Source organism: Triturus cristatus, chromosome 5_1, assembly GCF_964204655.1.
Source record: "Triturus cristatus chromosome 5_1, aTriCri1.1, whole genome shotgun sequence".
Classification (NCBI taxonomy): Eukaryota; Metazoa; Chordata; class Amphibia; order Caudata; family Salamandridae; genus Triturus; species Triturus cristatus.
The window spans coordinates 446,856,083-446,877,808 of NC_140587.1; the positions used below are offsets into that span (position 1 = coordinate 446,856,083).

The following is a 21,726-nucleotide window of genomic DNA, read 5'->3' on the forward strand; positions in this document are numbered from 1 at the left end:
CATGACTGCACTCTGCACCACCCACTAACACCTGTAGCTCACAATGGCACCTCTCTGGCCCCCATTTTTTTGTGCTCCTTCCCCCATTGACGGAAATCATAGCCCACAAAACAAGCTTCTGCAAATGTTGTGAAGAGGAACCATATGATAAACCATGTCACCTAAGGGTGGGTGAGGGTTTTCACCCTTAAGGAATGTGTTGAGAGTGATCAAGGAAGTAAGAAATATTCTGTCTGCTTCCCTTTCATAAATTATTGTTTTCATGTGCGTTAGTACATATTTTTCAATTCAACTAAAGCATGGCCGATTTCTTAAAGGTAAGCTCAGCACTGGACACATAGGTGCCGATTCCGATCCTGTAAAACCCGGGTACAAATGGTCGTACGGAGCGTTTTCTCCGTATGACTTGTACCCGGGAATTCCACCGTACAAACCAGCAAGTACGATTCGTACAGAAATACCATTTCCGTACGAATCGTAAAAAACACCGTACGACTAAAAAATACATACAATTCCGATCCTGGACGGCGCGTACGCGACGTCCGCACGGAGTCAGGCAGCGTTTTACGGACCAGCAAGTACGATTCGTACCCACAGCACTCCGCACGGCTATATTTTTACGGGAGCCAAAAAACGCCGCGATGCATGAGGAAAAGGGGGCCCGCTACGCGACGTACACGCCATCACCCACATCGTACGTGTCATCATGTACGGTGCGTACCCCAACATTGCATATGTACGGACCGTACCCCCCACCCCCCGTATGTACGGACCGTACCCCCCACCCCCCGCGTATGTCTGCACCGTACCCCAGGCATACCCCCACCCGTGTATGTACGCACCGTACCCCAGGCGTACCCCCATCCGCGCATGTACGCACCGTACCCCCCAATCGCGTATGTACGCACCGTACCCCAGGCATACCCCCACCCGCGTATGTACGCGCCGTACCCCAGGCGTACCCCAATCCTCGCGTATGTACGGTGCATACATACGCAGGTGGGGGGTACGCCTGGGGTACGGCGCGTACATACGCGGGTGGGGGGTACGCCTGGGGTACGGTGCGTACATACACGGGTGGGGGTACGCCTGGGGTACGGTGTGGACATACGCAGGGGGTGGGAGGTAGGGTCCGTACATAATGGGGGTGGGGGTACGGTCCGTACATACGGGGGTGGGGGGTACGGTGCGGACGTACGCGGGAGGGGTGGGAGGCTGGGGGGGCCGTACGACTTGTACCCTGGGCACAAGTGTACTCGGGGTAGGGCTCGTACAAAGTTTGCTCCGTACGGAGCCTTTTCCATGCGCTTGTGTTTTCGGACGCGCGGTACGGATCGTACTTGCGCGCTCGGACTTCAGTTTTACGATTTGTATGTAAAACTGTCCGGGGACGTCTCGTAGACTTTTCCCCGAGGCGATTCGTATGTATTTTTCACGTACGAATCGTACTTCGCCGTTTGTACAGGACTTGTACGATTCGTACGTGAAAAATTACAGATACGAGTCGTACGAGAAAAAAAATCCAGGATCGGAATAGACCCCATAGTGTCTCGGTCACATAAAGTGATGAGGTAGCATAAGAATGGCAAATAATCATCCTTGCCCTATACCGCTCAAACGTTTGAGTCTACAAGGAGGTTGTGACAGAATCATTTTGGAAGGTGAAATCAATAAAAATGTAAAAGGTATGGAGGGCGAGGAAGGCTTTCAGGGTGGGTGATCCTACTCAAGCCAGGGGAAGCATTTCACTTGTTTGCCTAAGGGCAAAAACACCCTTCACGCAATAGAAGGACACTACACACTGGTATATAACAGAACAGATATGTTCGCAGCATATGTATAGCACAGCTGGCAGGCATAATCTCGAGGCCCTGGAAGCAGAATGGGTATGAGTATAGAGCCCAGCACCCAGCCTAGTAGCCTTTGTGGGGAATGCTCCATGTGTGTACTATAAAAACGCCAATGCTCATGTGTGCCTTAACTTGTACGATTTCATGTTATTATTTTTTAAAGCAGCTTAAAGATCAGTAAAATCCTAGTGTTTATATGCATTTACGTACATTTTTAATGAACCACAGCCATGTAATGTCATGTTGTACAATTGCACATTTACTGAAACATGCTAGTAAGGCATAGCCTCGTTCTGAAGTCCGCTCCTGTTAGTGTTATGTGTATCTGGACTTTTCACATTCATTCCCATGCGAAGATATGGTTACCTGCTCATTGATAGCCATCAGTTAATTTCATTTTTGTCAAATGTTCCCACTTCCATTCACCTGTACTGAGAGAAATTGTATAAATATAATAGCATAATATGTGAATTTTAACATTACATGCAGTGGCTGTCCTCCGCTAAAGTGGAGGAACGTTGCCACACTGCTCAAAAGGAAAAGAAAAATGATAATAACTATGGTTTATTTTTCCTGTTACAGTTAGTAGCGGGGCGGGGCTGGCCAGAGCGGGGAGGGGGGGGTCTGCACTCCCTAATTGGACATGACTGTTTGGCTTCCACAAACGTTGTAACATACAATTTTCTCACCAATATACACCCCAATCGAAATACAGTCTGAAGTCATCCTCTAAAGCAACAGTTCATAGTAAGTCTAGCATGCAGGGTGGCTATCCTGATCATGTAGAGGTTTTCCTGAAAGCGTTGTGCTTTAACCCAGATAATACATGGCCAGATATAGAAGATCGGATGAAGTCGAGAAGAGGAATGTCACTTGATTAGTAGGACACGGTGTATACGCTTCAAACAAGCATGAAGGGTTCTTACTAACGATCGTCATCACCGTAACAAAGATGCAGGGATACAGCTGAGATAAAGACCGAAATGAAATATATTCCAAATGAAAAAGCCTAAGGCACCAGTAGGTACATTTTTTGTCTCAAGTTCAGCTACTCTTTTTCCTCCTGCCCCCAGTATCATCATATTCTACAGATGAACATTCTAACTAAAATACCACACAACTCCTCAGCACATACTTCATTTCTGAAAGAGGCACACCATCATGGAGGATCAGTTAACAGCCCTTCTCTGCTTTCTGTTTAACTTCTTTAAGCGCGAAAGATAGGTGAGGGAAAGCTGAAATATTTAGACGAAAATAACCTTACATTGAATGGAAAATGCGACCTGACATTAACGTAGAAAATGAATAACAATATGAATAGTGGAAAATGTGCCTTTCTTAAACTTGCTAATAATCACGGTGCAGCATAACGTTTTGCAGAAAACTCTAATTTCTACTGACCTTTTCACAACTAGGCCTTACTTCCTTTCGTATTTTCTTGCCTTCCCCTTTAAATAAGATGACCGCTTTTTGAAAATGCCATTTTAGTGCTACTATTTGACTACATAACTCATCATTACCCTGAAATGTGCTGTATTAAAGAAAATACATTTCTTTTTCCTCACACCATATGATTTCATCGTTTTAGACAAAGGCATTTGCTGTGTGCTTACAGTTCTCATCATTTAACCAGGATACTGCAGATAAAAATGTTTCGTGTCATAGGCTAGTCCATTGAAAACACAATGGAACACTGAACAACTAACAGTAGGCTTGCAAAGGTTCTTGTGAGTACCTTCTCTATTATAGCCATGGCCTGATTCTCCATTAGGGCTCTGGGGCTGCACTCCTTAAATTCTTGTACAAATATTAAATAGATTGATTAATTTAGAGATACAATCGTATCGCTAAACAAATCTACGTATTCAAGCCTGGGCTGTATGTCCCAAGCTGCCTGCCCCGCCTCGCTCTGAAGTAGTAGACGGAAGCCAGGCAGTAAATCAACTTTCTGAACTTTGACACACGACGCAGGGCTTTCTGTTCTAAAGCCCTTCATTGATATTGTGGTCCATGGTGGTATGCACTGTAGGCCAGTGGCGTGATTAGCGTCACCGTTACAGGGTTCGGAGACTTCACCCCTGCGGGAGAGCAGCTGTCCGTCATTCACAGGCATAGATCCCACCCTGCATAGATCCCACCTTTTCCCATTCATCACAGGTAGGAGTGGATGCAAGCATGTGTGTTTTGGTGCCATGTTCTCGGTAATGGTAAGTGTTAGAATGCTAATTTTCTGTTATGCATATTGGGCTGAGACCCTTCGCCTCGCTAACTTCCTCCACTGGCACACCACAGGCCCTGGCTGCAAGTTGCTGGTCCGTTAAAAGTGGAGCTGCTGCATTTGTTCCCCTGCGAAATGGACCCAAAAGACAAGCAGACCAGGGTTCTTGTTCCCTTGTGAAGTTGATCCAAATATCTGAGTCAAGCGCAAAGCAAGAGCTATGTGCTTACAGTGGGCTGTTATCTGCTCTAGGACATTAAAATTGGCCGTATCTTCATGCCCTTAACAACATTAATGCCAAAGCATGATTTATATTAATAGTTCATTACCAGTTTTCAAAAACCATACAAAGATATCACAAAATAATTACTGAATGTTTTTACTACACATCTAGAATCTTTCCAACATTAATAACCCTATGAAACTATTATATGCCAAAACATTTGCCTTGCAGAATTCTGTAATAAATAAAGAGCTGATCACATTAGGCAAGAAGCCATCAGGGTCTAGGTGAGGATATATGGGGGTGAACCATGGCAACCCCTTTCTGACAGACTATGTAGGTGATGGTATATGTGGAAACTTTCTATAGAGAATATTTAGGATAGGATGATTGGACAACACTTAGATTACTTCCCATTGTTTGTCTTGGTGCAGAAGTGTATATATGTATGTATGTGAAGGTGTTTGGTGCAAACGCAACTAGGGAGTAACAGAGCGCTTAACAATGTGAGCCCAGAGGTATGATACAATGTCACTCATTGAGGGGAAAGTAACTGGCAAGTTCCTAATGTGTGAAGGGTGTTCCTTTAAGGGATGTGAATCCCAGAATGGCAGGAAAATAGGAAAAGTGCTGATGTTAATAGGGATGTTGTACATTATCCTAGGGGCGTAGACAGAGAAGGCAAGTCTGGTGATGTCCCGGCTCCTTGTGTGAGGCTGTCAGTCAGTGGGGCACAGCTTATTGGCCAGGTAGTCACGATATCTTTATGATGGCTTTGCATGTGATGCAGCTCACCCTGAAGAGAATGCTGACCTGGAGCGGGAGCTAATGTAGTTCTAATGTGCTGTGGTTGCATTTCTTCAGACTTTTAAAATGTGACACAGCATGAAGGAAGCCTCTAAGGAGTGCCTGGGTGGTGTCAGATAGAGCGGTGAGCAAAGTTTTGCCTTTGACCATGACAGAGACAACCAGTGATTACACTGCATCTCTGAAACCCGTTTCAGAAAGGACGAGTTTACATTTTTCAGCTGGAATAGCAGCTGCAATACTGTCTTGTATATTCTGACAGAATGTTCTTTGAAAGTGAGCATGTGTACAAAGTCAATTACAAGAGATCACTAAATCAAGTATCTATATACAGTGATACAGACAGGAACACGAGGAAGGCTGTGCTATAGAGAACTGTTATAGCACTGGCTCTGTCTAGCATTTAGGTAGGATACATTATGATCTCTCATACTCTACTGTAATAAGCAGTAATCGTGGAGAAGTGGGTTCCTTCCTGATTTACGAACAATGAGTGTTAAAAACGTTAAGGCAATGTATGTCAGCGATTTAGTTCCTCTCGTATTTCAACTTTTACTTAAACTTTCCTTCCTCAAGAGTTAGCTATTTAATCATGTTGTGTTTTTGTATTTTTTCCTTGCATACTTCGAGCCGTGTTAGGTGTTTATGAGGGGCTTTGATTTAGAGCTCTGAGGATGAAGCCAAAGCAAAGTTCCTGACAGTGGGCTGGCCGCTCTGCACAGCACACAGAACAAGGGTCATGTATTCCAGTTGCAATTACAATTCTGTGGAAGGGGGTGCACAGATGGCAAAATATTTACAGGGCAAAAGTAAATAAATTGCTTAAATGTGAGTGACCATAGTGTAGGTTTGTAAGTGGTGAAGTAATGGAGACGCGAGGAAGAGAATTCGGGGAAGAGCGAAAAGAGGGTGCTGAAGAGGAAAGAGGTGGTTGAAGATGTGCAGATGGATGAGATGTATAGAGAAAAAAGACATACATATCATAAAGCGCACATAACTGAAGGCCAAAACTCCTTCCACAGGCCTCAATACTATTACAATTTCAGAATTGAAACATTTTGAATATAAATTATTTATAAAAAAAATACTTGTTGTTACTTATTTATCCTAAACAGCATAAAAAGCCAATCGTACTGACAGGTTTTAGCTGTAGGTCAGTTGTTGTGTTATATATCTGGATGCAATTACATCTAAGAGATAAACCAAAATACCGGTCCGGTAGCACGCTATGGGAATCACAGACATGTATTTTACATGTTCCCTTTTAGAGAGCCCCCACAATTTTCATCACAATTAAAGACCTGTCTGCCCATATTTCTATATGACGGATTGCAATCAGCAGCTTTGGGTCCTTCCCGAAGCCTGGTTAGTGCATTTTCTTCCAAAGTTGATGATGCATGCATTGCAAGACACTGGGAAAGCACACACTTTAAAAGGCTGAATTTGTTGCGCTGTACCATTTGCACATTACAGTAACTGTTGAACAAATGAATGCAGTAAGATATATGGCAGTTTTTAATGTGTTTAATATTTCAGGACTATACTTTTCCACTGCTTTCATAATCCTTGCTTTATCACTAATTTAATTTGCTTTAAAATGCACCATTTGCCTATGTTTTTTTTACATTTTTTCTCTGGAGGAGGATCCAGCCTGGACCCCACGTTTGTCCATTAAGCTTACTAGTGTTGCTCACAACATAAAAGTCATACCAAACTTTTACACTGCACCACTTTCAAATATCACCAGCCGCTACTGGCAACCAATAATATGCACATTTGATGTGTGCACAGTGATACAAAAGAACAAAGCCAGGTGCCACTAGGCCACCTTGTTCATATGGAAGTGTATGTCTCCCATCTAATCCTAGCTGGTTTGCCCACCCATACTAGTGTAATCATACTAGATATAAGATTGCGAAATAATTGGTTATTTATTGGAATGAGGGCATTATTAAACAAATAAAAGATTTGGGGCAAGAAGAACATTATTTAATTTTTATTTATTCACGTTTTATGTCTAGCTTGACAGCACTGCTTTCTGTATAACGTATTTTACCACTTCTTCATGATATACATAGTTGGCTTAGGAACCACCCAATTATCACTTTCTCGCCATACGCTATTGGCTGCTTGGTGTATCATTCTGTCTTCTTTGCGGTGCTTGTGGGACTATTTATATAGGAAAAATACACTTGATCATCACCCATTCAATTCTTTATCTCATATACGAGTTGTAAGAAGGCAATCCGTTTTCTTCTTTTTTTCCTCAATCGGGCTTTATTTTTGTTATGCTTTTGTCATGACTTTAGTACAAGCCATTACTACTACTACCTTTAATATCCTCATCCTCACCACCATTAGCTTCACCACCACCAGCATTGTTTGCACCACCAAAGCACGCTTCACTTCATAAAAACCAAGCTTATTGGCTTTCCCAGTGCTTGTAACTAATAGAATTTCGTTCGTACTGTGCATATGTTTATATATAATGAGATATACCGATGTTATTTGCTTGCTTGTAGATTACTATTCATTGTAGTAATCTATACTGTAGCTAATGGCCTGGAGAGGGGTGAAAATTAGGCAATGTTGTCTAGTAGCTAAACGTAAGACTTTGTAAGAATAAGTTCTGTGTTTTGGTTCAAGTTTCTATACCGGAACAAAACTGTATGGTCTCAGGCATAACACTTGATATCTCCATACTTCGCTTCCATTTTTTCTTAAATGTTGGAGTGGTTAAAATAGTCTTCTGCACATCCTTATTAGAGACGATGAGGAAAAAAAGACTGGAGTACAAATAAAGAGTAAGGTGTGCAAAAGTTTGAAGTAACGATAATTACATTAGTTAACTAATTTGAAAAATACGTAAATCTATATCTTTATTATGTGGATTCACACATTGTAAATCACCTCTCGTGTGTGTGTGTGTATATATATATATATATATATATATATATATATATATATATATATATATATAAAATCTCAAAACAAATATTCGAAATCTATTCGTCAAACTGTGTTTGACAGAGTTTTTGATCTGTGGCAATTCTAATCAGAGATTAGAAGCAACAGTGTAAAAAGCATTTCTTAACGAAATTCTTGTTGAATTAACTCTAAAATGACTGCTTTGCTTCGTTTGGTGATTTTTGTCGGTGTATAATAAACTTATTTAATGAGCTTTTATGTTGCGCCTTTTAAGGGTCATGTGGTTTCTGATTGGGACTAAACGACATTTCTGTAATGAAGATTGTATCTCTTGATTGGTATTTGCATCAATGCATAACGCACAATCTGCCATCAATTACAAAAATGCCACTGTATTAAATTACCAGTAACTATCTGTCAGGATACACTTCTAAAGAGCGTCAGTCGCTAAAGGAATTAATCCACTGACATGTTGGATGTTGCGTCCCCATATACAACAGCGTTGTCTACATAGATAGTGCTGGGGGACCACTGTGTTAAACTCTACTCTAAGAGTGGCAGAGGTTTGAACTTACAGTCTGCAGCTGGTAGGTCCGGCAAACTGTGTATACTGCATACACTGCGCCCAGTTCTGTCACAGCAAACACCAACTATCAACACGTACGAGAGGGAGCTCAAGGGGTGGAGGGGCATGAAATGCGATCATAAACACAAATGATGGACTAGCCATGGCTTTCGACCGTCACATACCAAGTCTAGTTATATCAGTTAGGGCGTACTGCCGTAATTAAGTACCAGATTTGTTAGCACTGCTTATGTACATTACTTCAATTAAGAATAATAGAATTTTTACAATAATCTTTTCCACTGACAGTCTATCAATATTTTCAGAGTGATAAATAACGAACTTTTCCCTTTAAGATGGCCGCACCGACTACTTGAATGGAGCACAAGCTTCGTTAAGTCTTTCTTTTGTGTCATATCCATAGGGCTGGAGGCTTTCTATTAAAATATTTGCTATTGGGATGCTGCTCCATTCGCGTCCGGGCAGAGCGTGTATGCGTTCAGGCCTTACTCAAGCCCGTAAGGCATTCCAAAAGGAAATAAATACAGAATTGTCGGAAGCCCCATGGGATAGGATAATATGTATTAACGTTCATAGGTACTGTTCATGGAGTGCCAAAGAAAAGGCCTCGCACAAGTGGAGTCATTTGCGACACCGCTCTTAAATAAAGTAGCTTCCACTCGGCGTACAAAAACAGTATAAATTGCTACAGTAAGAGGGCGCCCGGGGTCTGGGTTTTTGAGTTTACGTAACGCGCGTGCGTACTGTGGCCCGCCGGTGGCGCGGGAGACTTGAGCGTGAAACAGGGATGTGAAGTGTTGCTGCGGGGAGGGCTCAATTCAAGAGCTGATTGTATGCGTACCGAGATTGCGAACTACGGCTGTGTCAAAGGTGAGAGGGCGGCAATAGGTTGAGCACTCAGCGGGTCGCTGTGCGTCTCTTAGGATAGCTCTGTCACAAGGGTTTGTCAATTGACGTATTGGGTGCCTATGTAGGAACCATTTAGATGTCATCCGTTTGTAACCAGTGAGGTACAGGCAGTGTTGGCAGCTGTCAAGGGCCCCGTGACAGCTCACCACCATCGAGCCTAGTGCCAGCTTTTGCCTACCACACATCCGGATCTCTTTTTTATATGTGTATTCATTAGCTGGGCTAGTGCCTCCTTCCCCCATCTGCAGAGATCTGAAGTTTCCCATGGTCATGCGTGTGTAGTTCATCTTGTTCAGTAATTTCTTAGCATTCTGGGACTTGTACTGATTTTACAATAAGATCACCAGGACCACAAATCCCAGAATGCACCTAAACTTGCTCCGCATGAGTTATTCACCCACGAAACTGGGAAACTTAATAGGTCTGAAAGTGTGTGAACTGTGACCCTGAATACAATGGGGCGGGGTCAGTGAGCTGAAATGTTCTGACGGGAAAGCCTATTTGTTAATTATATAACTTCAGATGTCAGTAACCGAAGTCTTTTGACCCCAACTATTAACTGAACCTCAATATTTTCATCATCCCAAAATTTACCTCTGGCAGTATGGCTCCAGCAACCTTGATCTTGCGATGAGTCGCCAGCCTCCACAACATCAGGTCCAACAATTTAGAAGAGAAAATTAAATGGTGACTGGACCACTCAATAACTGAGGTCTAGAGTGATTAAAAAGTTAAAGTGGTTTACTCCTAAAATGTCAAAATGGGCAATACCCAGAAAAAAGGCCATGAAGTCCCAGATACAGAGTGCAAAATCGGATATCAAGTTTTTTAAAATCCTGATAAGCAATAAAGTCTCAAAATTCTAAGTTTCAGACTCTTAAAGAATCCTTGCGCATCTTAAGGTAGAAGAAAAATCTCAAATAAATTGGACAGAGTCTTAGGAGGAAAATGAGGGGTCACCCTCACAACCCAAAACTAGGTTTAAAACATATTTTGTTCATAAACAATTAACAAAACTGCAGATTCAGCATGGCATGGCTATCGTTGGCTTATATTGGAGAAATTAAAAATAAGATCATAATTTAAGGTTTTATAACACTAACCCATTTCTAAAATAGAATAATCTTTCCATTAGTTTACGCAGGAACTGTAATCCAGAGATGTAAAATGCAGTATGAAACATTCTAAAACAAAGACTGATACATTAGTATGCTAGCAAGCTTACATTGGAACTTGCAGTGAAACTGTCCTTCAGAAAGATAAATCAGGGAGTCAATTGAAAGTTTCATTCACAATCCATTCTCTGAGTAAAATAACCAATTGCTTCACAGTGTGCTGTACTCTGCGGAAAACTGTGGAGAGAGAAGGCTGGCAGGGGGACATTGATTGGAAGGGGGGAATGAGCTGGAGCAAGATGATCAAGAACATCAGAAACATCTATTTTAATAAAATGGTGTCTTACAAAAATGGCATACCTAACCTACATTAAGAAACCCTGTTCTAAACTTTATAATTGAATCCCGTCAAGTGCAACATCATTAATGTGTTACGGCTATATTCTTTATAAAAATTATCAGTACACACAAATTATTTGTTACCCAAAATTGCACATTAGAAAAACTTTAACAGGCTTGCTGATTTAAATTCTAGTTTGAGAACTGGGGAATAGTGACATATATTTATAGTGCTATAAGGTGACATCATGTTCCAGAAAGCACTGTAAATATGCAAGTCATTAGTTTAAAAAAAAAAAAATGTATTTCACTTAGTAGACAATGGGCTGCCGTGAAATGTTCAAAAGATTCAGCGCTCAAGTGCTTTAAAAATTTGTTTTAGTACTACAAACTCAGTCTGCATATAGTTCAAACGTCTTTATAGATTTCCATTTATAGAACACATCCCAGGACTGGTAACAGCATTTCAGTACTTCCAAAAAGAATAACGCTTTGTCACCATGATGTGTCAGATGAGGTTATCAATTAAAGCCTACCCTCTATTTTCGGACATTGCCAATCTGGGTGCCGGGATCCATCTTCCGACAACTCCGCTCTATGGCTGTAGGGTTTATCTGGGGGTCGGGCAGACGGAGGGTTGCTATGGCTACAATGACTCGCCCGAGAGCTTATGGGGGTATGGCGGTGCCCTACTTTGAGTGGTACTATTTGGCAGCGCAGTTGCAATGGCTGACTCAAGCTGTAGCTCGGGAATTCCGGGGCCTGGATGGCCCCGAGGGGCGGTGGATTCCCCGCTATGTCTTGTCCTTTATAGTGCTTCAGCAGAAGATGCGTCTTGAGCCGCTCACTGCTGAAGAGAGGACGCTGCGGCTGTGCTGGAATCGGAGCCAACGCTGAGCTGGATTCAATCTCCCGTATGCTCCGGAGATACTGCTGGGTATGTGCACGGCCTTCCCACATGGTGGGGATTGGGTGGCACTGGCCAATTGGGAAGAGTTGGAAATACAAGTACTAGGAGACTTCTACGAAAACGAAACCCTGTTGACATTCCAGACCCTTCAACATAAATACGATCTCCTGTGAGGGGATTATTTGCTGCACTCAGCGCTTGTTTCAGCAATACAGCGATACTGCCGGACGGGCCTGTCAGAACCGCAGACCACAATAGTGTGCCAATATGTGTTAATGGCAGCAGTAACTGTAAAGGCCATAACGTGCCTTTACAGGCGCATGCTGACTGAGGCTCTGGAACCGTTGCGCACGTTGCAGGGGAAGTGGGAGGTGGACCTTGGCAGGGAAATCCCTGAAAAAAAATGGGCTCAGTTGGTTATAAGAGCCTGGAAGAGCACGAGAAATGCTAGACTTCAATTGATACAATTCTATCTCCTGCATAGGGCGTACTTGACACCAGCTAAGCTTAATCAATATTTCAATGGGGCGGCCGTTCAGTGCCTAAGATGTAGATTGGAGGGAGCTGACTTCCGACATATGTTGTGGGGATGTACGAGTCTAGGAACATATTGGACAGAAGTGTTGGAACTGCTGTGTAGTATAACTGATCGTACGATAGTACTAGATCTGGGTACTTGTTTACTGCACTGGTTCCCACATACCGCTAAAATGAAAGTAACAAGTACATTTATAGACCTAGACCTCGTATTAGCCAAGAGTGAAATCACACTTCATTGGAAGTCAGAGAGGGGACCAGGAGTGCGGAGAAGGCGGGTGGAATTACTCAAGTGGGCACGGAGTGAAGGTACACTTAGGTTACAACAGACCCTACGCACCAATAATGACAAAGCGCAAGAGGCGGCAAGGGCGTGGGAGGCCCTAGTTGCAACAATACAGGCTCCAAAAATAGGCTCGGAGGAGGGATCGGACGTGGAGGACCGAAGGGGTCCAACTGGTGCCGTGGCGCAAGGAGCATGAACCAGGTTACGATAAGTGGGACAAATAGTGATCTCTAATACAAAAGTATGCCTTGTACTGCATTCTATTGTTTATTATTGTTATTGTACTACATTTTGATGCAACCTAATTGTTTATGAATCCTGCTAGGGAGGCACACCGATGGCGGAGGGAGGGAAGGGGGGCAATCACAATAAGAAGCGGCTTGTAATATGTTATGCTGTCATTTATGCACTGGATATTGCGATGCTTCACTAGATGTTGGGTTGTTTGAAAATTAATTAATGTTTTTTTTTTAAAAACAAACAATTAAAGCCTACCCTGGCTTCCAAGCCCCCTTTAGATTTTCAGATCCACTAATTGCGCCCATTTACAGTACTTTTAGATAGCAGCCAGGCACCCGGGAGGGAAGGCTTTTTTCTATTTATCTGTCTGAGCCTTCTTTCGCTTCACAGTGAGGTAGACCATCGCCTTCTCTTTCAGCCTGAGGCATCTAAAGGTCGGCAGTAACCATACATGAACGATTTTTTCTCCTTTTAAAGATAGTTTTATTATTTTTTATGTACATTGTACAAGAAGAAACAGCTAGAATCCTCTACCATGATGACAGCATTACAGTGCCACATAGTACATGTGGTCATGTCTAACACATTTCTTGTCGTCTATATAATTATCATACGCTTTCTATATTTATATTAGCTAAGCATGTTTTTTACCTAACAGAGAAACATGGCAGTAGAAAATAAAACTACAGCAGTTCGCAGATTTATTGTGCAAATAGTAGTCATTAGCCCACTTATTGTTTTCAAGAAAATGAAAGTATTTCCCACCAGTCCATCGTTCTATACCTTCAGTGAAGGGAACTTTCCACCCTCAAAATCAGTACTTTTCCTCCCACCTGAGTCACTCTGAGCTGTCGGCATTACTAGATGATAAGCTTTTAAAAGGGCTAGGGACGCAGAGACCAGATTCATATAGCACCTTGGGTATACATCCCAGGCTCAATTCAATTCTGCTCTGTTGTTTTAGGTACATCCAAAATAGGGTCTATATTTTTTCAGACTTTGAGACTGTCCTGCATTAAGGGTGTGAGCTTTCCCTTAGCGTACATCAACCATACTTTAAACCACCATATCTTTGTCAAGGGTGAGAACGTGAATTTCAAATGTTGAGCTACTGTTAATCTTTCAGCTAGGAGCAGATGGGTAAAGAGCTTTCTGCTCATTGAAGTCAAGGGGTATTCCGATTCCTCCCCACTGTCGCCCAGAATTATTCTTAGAGGATTAATTCATAAATCTAATCCCACAACCTCCTTCATTTTGGCAACTATAATCTTCTAAAATGATTGGATTAGCTCAAGACGCAACAAATATGGAGCATTGTGCTCCTTTTCCTGCTACACCGCCAATACTCTGGTGGAGTGCTAAACATTGCATGGAGGTGGGTGGGAGTTAGATACCAACTTAGTATAATTTAATGCCCATTCTCTTTATGTGTGCTTCCCCTCCAAAGTCGGACGCACAGCAAAATCTGTGTTATGTAACTAATATCCAACAAATTAATCCGAATTTAATCCATTTTATTCAAGTATTCCAAATGTTCATTTTTTCGTTTCATCATATTACATGTGAGGCGTATATGTATAAACAGCTTCTAAAACTGCAGATATACCCACAGGCCTTTTTCTGTAGCATGCCACATACATAGATTCATCCGTAGTGATAGGTCTTCTCTACCCAATGCATTTCGGGCTTTTTATATGCCCTTCTTCAGGGGTTCACTATAAGTTTACAAAAACAATCATTAGATTATGCATTCAGACTAAAGTACTTACTAGGTGCTAAACAATTCATCCCAAGATACGTGCTATATTTTAATCCAAATCTATAATCGGCGTTTTCCCTCTACGCGCGTATCCATACGCTGCAAACATTCACCCAAACAAATCTTATCCTAAATTTTGCTATTCTACATTCCGTCACAAACCAATTTGAAACCCTCCATGTACATTTCCCAACAGCTCAGCCTTAACAATATCTACAATAGACCAAAACACCATTGCCCTTACTCCATACCTTTTTCCTCTGACATTGTAATCAGTTTCCCAGCCAGTTCTCTCCTCTAACTGAAGCAGCATTTCACTCTCTATTATCGTCCTCCTTCTTAACGTGTTGCATAACTCCTCCCCTCTATATCGGCCAATCCTGTAAATCTGACCATTTAAATGCACCTCCCTCAATACTACAAGTCCCATAAAGCTTTGTTTCAACCTTCGTCTACTTAACTTTCAAATAAACGGAATCGTTTGTGATTACCTTCAACCTTATTAATTTTTTTTTTTTTTTTTTAAACCACAAGACTAATTCAGGCTTCTCGTTCGTATACCCCGCCCACTTTTAAATGTGTATTTCGTACGTCGATTATGAAATGATACAGATGATCTAAAACACGTGACTGTTCGAACTTATAGTTCCTCGTTGATGATATATAATAAACACCTTTACAGTCCAAACCACTTTCATCTTGTTTTCCTAACTGCCTTTTCCGAAAGATGAATAGTTATTCTGTTGTCTTCACATGTAACATTATAACAATGTTTCATCGCCAGTGGTCATGGGTGCAACTTGTAAGGAGGGCAGACTTGTAGTCAATATACAAAAAAGGGGGTGGCCAAGTGCACTCCTGTTTTCTCAATTTCCCATGGTTATTCTAATTGATGAAGTTGTAGCGTGCAGCCCGAAGCCGTGGTCTGCCCTTTATCCACGTAAATAAAGCCAGATTGTGTAGGTTGTATAATTATGGGCCAGATCTTCTCCAAACGTTTGCACAAAGTTCTTGTTAACAGCTCCTGTAGACAAGGACCTTAAACTGATGGACAGTTGGCTCTTGGGTGGCAAGATCATGTTGCCCCTCTAAAATCTATGTCCCAGAGCCACTCAAGGCCATTTGCTCCATGGTTTACGGGAGCCCTACGAGAAGAGAAGACCCACTGCAAGCGTTTAGAGTGTGCATGGCGCTCTACTTATGACAAGGATGCTAAATCGGCATACAAAAAGACTCTGGCCAGTTTTTCGCAAATCTGCACAGGGTACTCGGAAGGAGTTAATTGCATCTCCATAGATGCGGCCGCTAACAAATCTAGGGCCCTTTTCAGCATTAACTCTCCTCTATGGTGATGCAATAATCTCTCGCACACGATACAGATCTGTGAGGAGCTTGCTGCTTTCTTTGTGAACAACCTCACAATTATTTATGACTAGTGTCCTAACCAGTTCTTAGCAGCAGACCCGTCAGCGAAGGCACTGCCTACTGGCCTGGTGCAGAGTTTTTTTTTTGTTTTTTTAGTTTATCTCGTCTGATAAACCTGCCTGTTATTAATCCAATCCCCAATACAATCATAAACGTCACCTTGGAGTCTGCTGCTGAACCAAAGAGGTGGAAACAGGCCCTCCTACTCCCACTTCTAAAAAAATAAAAAAAAATAAAAAAATCAAAATAAAAAAAAACTATTGCAGAGCCTATGTTACTCAGTAACTTCAGACCAATCTCCCTCCTTCTGGCACCAGTCAAGATGCTGGAGAAGGCAGTAAATAGGCAGATATGGATGTTCCTTGAACCGAATGCCCTCCTTCATGTACGGAGTCTGGCTCCCAGTCAGGATACAGTACTGAATCCGCCTTACTGGAGGTTGCAGATTTAATCAAATTCATCCTTGATCTATGTGCGTTCTTCTAGACCGCTCATCTGCATTCTTACTGTCTCCCATCCTATCCTGCCAAATAGACTAAATAAGGTAGGAATTCAAGGGAATGCGCTCACAAGGATCAAATCATGTTTGGAGGAGAGGTCTCGGGCAGTATTTATTTCTCCCTTTCGTTCAGACCCTAGATCGCTCAGGTACGGGGTGTCACGGCTCTTCTTTGAGCACTACGTTTTTCAGTGTCTGCTTTGAGCCCCTGGCCAAGCTGCTTGAAGAGCAAGGTCTGAAGATAATTTTATATACTGATGATACGCAGCTGGTGCTTTCTTTTCAGAATGTAGTCCTTGATGCCCTTAAGGCCTTCAAGGACTGCTTCAAAACAGTAGGCGACTGGATGGGCAAAAGTTGTCTCGAGCTAAATTCAGATAAAACAGGAAATCTCTTCTCCGGTACAGGAACTGACCCTCTGAGCTGGTGGCCATGCAAGTTTGGGTCTTCCCCTGCCCCTTCAGCCTGTGCCAGGAATATGGGCGTCAAATTTGGCTCAACTCTTGTTTGAGCCGCAGGTCAAAGCAATTTCAGTTAGCTGCTTTGCCACTCTGAAATCTTTGAGAAGGATGCTCGACTTGGTGCCTGTGTCTTTCTTTAAGACTGTTGTCCATGCTCTTGTCCGCACTAAATTAGACTTTGCCAACAGTCTTTATCTGGGCTTGCAGGTGTATCTTCTGCAATGGCTGCAGATTATTCAGAATGCTGCTGCTTGCCTTATCCTCAAGATTCTGATGCGGCAAGTATTTGCACATCTTCACCGGCCACTTGTAAGCAAAAAAAAATAATCTTGAACTAACAGTGGAACCTTCTCACTGCCAGCACCTAACCTGCTATTAGTCCAAAAGTATTACCCCTTTTGTACTTGCAAGGGTCGGTGTGCACACCGAACAGCACCAACCGTCACAGTGCTTGTTCCCTCAGGAACTCAACAATTTAAGCCAAAAACACAGGTGCACCACACAGCAACAAATAAATCAATAGGAACGATTAGAAAGTAGACAACGAGGGAAAGGTTCCTCAATTTAATCTCTTTATTCCATTTTCTTGTTACGTAGAAAAAAACGCACAGTACAGCCGATGCGTTTCGTTCTAGTGCAGGACTTCTTCAGGGCTTCAAAGTATCATATAAAGGTCTGCGCGTCGGAGGAGTCGTCAATTTAATTGGACGAACGTGTATTTAATAGAAGGTACTGATGGACCTATAGTCTATCCAGATGACGGGACTATGCCAACACTCTTTTTATCTGGGCTTGCAGGCGTATCTTCTGCAATGGCTGCAGATTGTTCAGAATGCTGCTGCTTGCCTTATCCTCAAGATTCTGATGCGGCAAGTATTTGCATATCTTCACCATCTTCACAGGCCACTTGTGAGCAGTCCCATCAAATTCAAGACGCTTATTTTTGCTTATAGAGCCTTTGAGAACAAATGACCTCTGTACTTAAGATGCAGACTTGAGTCCTACCACCAGAGCAGGTCCCTCAGGTCTAACGCCCATGGGTTTATGCATATCTCTTGGATTGATCAGGCCAGACTAGGTAGGAGGTCCTTCACTTTTCCTGACGGCTAAGCTGTGCAATACGTTTCCATCAGCTTTTGCACTGCGCCCTCACTGACGCTCTTCAGGAAAGGCCTAAAGACTCACCTGATTAATGCTCAACTCCTTCAGGGCAGTCCTGCTGTTAGCGCTGGGATGCTTTCTCAGGGGTAGTCGCACACTCTACAGATGCCATTGTATTGTATTGTCGTGTATACCTTTGAGTCAATATTCAATAATGCGATTGGAGGGGGCATGGCTTGGCGCCGACTGCGATGGCGGCGTTGCCCTTCAGCTCCGTCAGGGCCTGCGGCATAGCCCCTAAAATCCGACATCACTCCGGCATCTTGAGGGGAAGAAACAATGCTGTAAAGTCCCTGAGAGCATAGAGCAGAGGAAGGATTGTCCTCTGAACCTCTACCGTGCACAACCGCTGCAGTTTTGAGCCAGCGCCAGGCCCGACAGCGAAGTGGCGGGAAGGCGGAGTTTCGTAAGTGCCAGCCCTGAGTGCGATCCCACGGCTGGGACACTGCACCGCGTGAGGTCCGCGGCCTAACTTTGGAGCGCCTACTGGGTGGAACGGCGGCGTCCCAGAGGCAAGGCCAGGCCGCGGTTCCAACCGAGGTCCGGCGCAGCGAGAGAATCCAGGACCCCCCCCACACACACACACACATGGTAAACACCGGTTCCCGCGTTAGGCGGTAATAACACCCTGTGAAACAGCAGAACCTGACTGGGAGGGGGGCACCCTTGCGCACATTACAATGTGTATAGACTGTCAGCAGGAGCTATAACCTGCAACCAGACCACCTAAGGCACAAGCAGCGAACGGAAATCATCGTAGCACTAATTGCTACGAGTGAGGACATACAGGGTATGAGACTCGGCTACCACACAGGGTAAGACCTGGAGAATCTTCGGTCTTCACCCCCTCCCCCCCCCACTTCCTCCTCGGTGCTCCTGCGTGACACACTATTGCCATCACAGTGACCGTGCTGATGTTAGAGTGTGGGTTCTAAACAGATGGTCGAGCGCAGCGAAGAACTTGGCCTGCAGCTAGATGTTACCGCCTAAGATCGGCAGCTTCAAGTCATTAAACTCGACCAGAAAGCCAGGAGATACAGTGCACCTATATTACGTTGGCGTGAGATGAGGCAGGGGGGTAAGACGTGATGCATTTAAAACCCAGCTAGACCTAAACAACGAATATACGCAGGTTGAAGCCTGGGGCCCCCCCCCTTTTTTTTTAGGGGACAGACGAACACACAGACGGGCCAGCGTCATATCCTAGGGAGGGACGGAACCCCCCTTCTACACTAATTTCCTAAATCAACACCTACTGACCTGAGGTATGAAAAGACTCCTCGTCCATAACGCGACGCCTGGCCTGGATATCGCACAGCATCATGACTAAACCAAAGGGTGGTGCGGCCTCCGTCCAGGTTAACAAGATGGACAAATATGCAGTGCCGCGGCAGCTCGTGGCGGAAAATGGAGAGCGTGATGAACCCATACCTACGGAGGAGCCATCTCTTAGTTCAATAATGGCGGTGATACACACAGTTGGGACTAATCTAGAAACGAAAATTGATAAGGTCACGATTGAAATTAACCTTATGCGGGCTGATATGCGGAAAACGTCAGAAAGTGTCACTGCCACGGAAGAAAATATAGGAGAGCTGCAAACAGCGACATGTAAACTCGAGGACAAGGTCCAGAAATTGATTCATCAACATAAAGAAATGGCGATACACCTGGATGACCAGGAAGGACGAGCGCTGTGGTGGGCCCGGGAGGGGGAGGCTAGTGGGCGCTAACACAGAATTACCCTATATTTAATGTTTTCTATTTTGGGGTTCGTAGGCACTCTGCTATTGGGATGGTGGGTAGTTCTGAACCTACTAGGTAGGGATGCAGGGTGGGGGGGACTTGTTCTGAAAGGGTAGGGTGGGAAGGGGGTTGTTCATTCTCAGTACTGTCATAATGATAGGATTCTCACAGGTATTAATGGGAAAGGTGATACTACATTCATATCATTACTCCAACTGAGCAGGGGGCGTGGGGGTAGACGTGCCGAATTCAGTTGTAAGGAATATATTTCTGCAATATGGTAATGTTTTGCATGTTAATGTTTTAATGGTTACTGATCTGCAATTGTTGACACACAGTCCTCATGGGAATTGGTTCATAATGACATCCGCTTTCCAACATGTCACAACAACATACACCTTCCATGGCCTTGCCTGATCCGATAACACAACGTACTACGACACCAACACCGTCGTTCTTCTCCAGGAATGTCAACGGACTGCGGGATAAGATAAAACGTGGACTGATGCTACCATATTTGAAACACTTTACCCTGGCAGTTCTATTGCTAGAAGAGACACACTTGGTGGGCTCCACGTGTAAAGCCCTTGACAAGTGGGGGTTTCAATTGGCAGTATATTCAGTTCACCACGGGACCCAGGGGAGTGGGGAGTCTAGTGCGAAAGCGATTCCCCCCCTCATAATCCACCGTACCTTTTAAAGACTACCAGGGCCGCTTCGCTGCACTCTCGATTCAATGGGAGGGTCGTATGCTTGACTTTGTGACTGTTTATATCCCGCCTGCGCTACACTCCCCGGCCTTCCAGGATCTGGGCAAATTCCTCCTAATGTTACCGGAAGGGGGCTTAATACTAGGGGGCGACTTCAACATGACTGTAAATGACACACTGGACCATACGCCTGCCCGCCCACAACATCGGTCCGGCTTACCCCTAGCTGACTTTTTGAACGCGCACGGTCTATTGGACGTATGGCGATTCTGAAACCTGCTTCAGAGACAATACACCTTTCACTCAGGAGCTCATAATAGCCTCTCCCGCATAGACTACGTACTCACAGCACTAGACATGGGACGGATAGGGGAAACCACACACTTACCCAGAGGAATCTCTGATCACTCCCCGGTAAGGGCAGAAATCCGGGCGCACTGCACTGTCCAAAGTCGTATGTACCCCATATATCCAGGATTTCTATTTAACTCTAAAATCAAGACAGGTTTAGTAGCTGCGACCACACAATACTTTCAAGAAAATGTAGTATCAGTCATAACTAACACTATGGGTGGCATACAAACCAGTAATACGAGGACAGGCTGTCTCACTAATTGAGGGACATAAAAAAGAAAAGAAAAATGCAACAGAGACCCTAGAGTGGGAAGTACAGCAATTAGAATTCCAACAAGCCACGGCACCCACTAACGAAATAGAGCATGCCTTACGCATGAAGCGGCAGGAATACAAAGAACACCTGTGGACTGCTGCCAAGACCCGTCTGGCAACAGTCCAACACTGGATCTATGAATCTGGGAACAAAACAGGCAAGTTGTTTGCCTGGTTAGACAAGAGGGAGCGGGCGAGTAGATGGATACCGCAGCTTAAAGACGATGGGGTAGTCATGTCAGACCCGCAACACATAGTGAATGCACTAACGCAACACTATGAACGCGTGTAAACATCCACGAATACCACCACTGTCCAGGATGCGCTAGCTTTCCTTAAAGATACCCG

The 21,726-nt window shown here is 43.8% G+C and overlaps 2 protein-coding genes across 11 annotated transcripts in view; one reads left to right on the forward strand and one right to left on the reverse strand.

Moving 5' to 3' along the window:
* LOC146831037 (RING finger protein 151-like) overlaps positions 1 to 8,718 on the reverse strand; it is a 313,078-nt gene extending 304,360 nt beyond the window's left edge. For 4 of the 9 annotated variants that reach the window (XM_085605256.1, XM_085605255.1, XM_085605253.1 and 1 more), the window contains exons 1-2: positions 8,602 to 8,706; positions 2,217 to 2,281 (exon numbers count right to left, since the gene is read on the reverse strand). The gene's annotated coding sequence lies outside the window, so the exon portion shown is untranslated. Of the gene's footprint in view, positions 1 to 2,216; positions 2,282 to 8,601 lie in introns of all 9 variants that reach the window. The other 5 variants (XM_085605251.1, XM_085605249.1, XM_085605257.1 and 2 more) reach the window with 4 other exon arrangements.
* Positions 8,719 to 9,345: 627 nt separating this feature from the next.
* RAD54B (RAD54 homolog B) overlaps positions 9,346 to 21,726 on the forward strand; it is a 495,994-nt gene continuing 483,613 nt past the window's right edge. The window contains exon 1 of one of the 2 annotated variants that reach the window (XM_085605260.1): positions 9,346 to 9,482. The gene's annotated coding sequence lies outside the window, so the exon portion shown is untranslated. The remainder of the gene's footprint in view (positions 9,483 to 21,726) is intronic. The other variant, XM_085605259.1, reaches the window with a different exon arrangement.